Below are 2,033 nucleotides of genomic sequence, written 5' to 3' on the forward strand. Positions count from 1 at the left end.
GGTGTATCTCTCTCTCTCTCTCTCTCTCTCTATATATATATATATATATATATATATATATATATCATCACCATCATCATCATCATCATCATCATCATCATCATCATTTAAGATCTGTCTTCCATGCATGCATATGTAGGATGGTTGACAGGAGCCGGCCAGGTAAAAGACTACCCTAGGCTACTGTGTCTGTTTTGGCATGGTTTTTTATGGCTGGATGCCCTTCCTAACACCAACCACTCTGCAGAGTGGATTCAGTGCTTTTTACGTGGTACTAGCACAGACTAGGTTAGTTTTGGCATGACTTTTACAGCTGGATGCCCTTCCAAATGCCAACCACTTTACAGTGTGGACTGGATGCATTTTACATGTCATCAGCACTGGCAGGATCACCAAGTAACTCACAAGACAAGGAATTATGAGAAGGGCAGGGGCATTTGAGGAGGGGAACTTGTGTCGGGATGAAAGGTTAGAGTGTGACAGAGACAGAGAGGCAGAAACAGGTGTCTTGCTATAATGTAGGGGGCATTGGGGGAGGTGATCCAGAATCAGATGATGAAAGGTTAGAGTGTGACAGAGAAATAGAGAGGTAGAAACAAGTGTCTTGCTTATAGAGGAGGTACAGGATTACCCAGAGAGAGAGAGAGAGAGAGAGAGAGAGAGAGAGAGAGAGAGAGAGAGGGGAAGACAGAGTGAGAGAGGGGTACAAGAAAGAGGACAGAAACAGGTGTGCTGATGTAAAAGAGATAATTGGTTACCTAGCCAGAAGGAAAAACAAGAGAAGGAGAAAGAGTGATCAAGAATGAGGGCAGAAATAGGTGTGTTGCTGTAGAGGAGATACATGGCTACCCAGCCAGAGGAAAGAGAAAAGGAAAGAGAGAGAGTAGGAAACAGCAAAAGTGTAAGAGAGACCAGGAGAGAGATGGTAAAGTGCCAGGGTATACTCACAAGTAACAAGGATCAGAGCACAGATGTGATGGTAGAGTAAGAGAGAGGTATGAAGGTCGTAATATATGTGATCAGGTATTGCCAAGAAGGTGCAAGTAGGGAGTGGGGATTGCAGTGACTGGAAAAAATCTCGGTATAAAAATGGGGTGGGGGAAAGCAGCAATACTGTAATTAGGGCAGTGAGGACAGGGAAGGGGAGTGGGAGACAATTATAGTTTATGAAGAGGAAATGTGAGGAAGAGAAAGATGCAGTTTAGAAGAGGAGATGTAGTTTGGTTTTGGGGGTAGGGTGTGTGAAGGTTTGCTGTTACATGTGGGTGTTACATATTCTTCAGGTTCATGTAGTAGTGGTGATAGTTATGTTTTACAATTTACAGCTATAGTGAGAGTCTTCTCACTACAGTTGTAAAACATAATTGTAAAACATAACTGTCACCACTACTACATGAACCTGAAGATTGCATAGTTTAATGCATGAAAGTACTAGTGCAATCAGAATGGACATCTAATATTCTATCATTTCAGTATTATATTATCTTATATTGTATTATTATAAGATTGTAAATAAAACGTGAAAATCAGATGAAGTTGGAATTTCTTTGAGTAATATGTTCTTCTATACGTAAACATACACACCTATATGTGTGTGTATATATATATATATATGATTTAAAGTAAACAGAAAATGGAGAAATATTGATCAACAACAATTTACTAACACCAATTATTACTTTTTAATATAAATAGACTGTATCCCATCTAACAGCTGTTTCTGCATCCAATGTTCCATGGTATTGCCATTGAAAATTCTGAAAATAATATTAATTTTCAGGATTTTCAATGGCAGTACCATGGAATATTGGAAGCATTAGAAGTTGTTGATCAATATTTCTCCATTTTCTGCTTACTTTAAATTTGATTCCTGATAAACTCATGTTTATCTTTGTCATTGCCTGTAACCTATAAGCATAATATGCTTGCATATGTATGCCCAGGGTTAACATAGGCAATTATACCCGTGGTAAGATGGATATTTTTATCCCTTAGGCGGTTATTCCAGCCTCTAACTCTACTAACTTATATAT

This window comes from Octopus bimaculoides, chromosome 21 (genome assembly GCF_001194135.2).
Source record: "Octopus bimaculoides isolate UCB-OBI-ISO-001 chromosome 21, ASM119413v2, whole genome shotgun sequence".
In the NCBI taxonomy this organism is placed as follows: domain Eukaryota; kingdom Metazoa; phylum Mollusca; class Cephalopoda; order Octopoda; family Octopodidae; genus Octopus; species Octopus bimaculoides.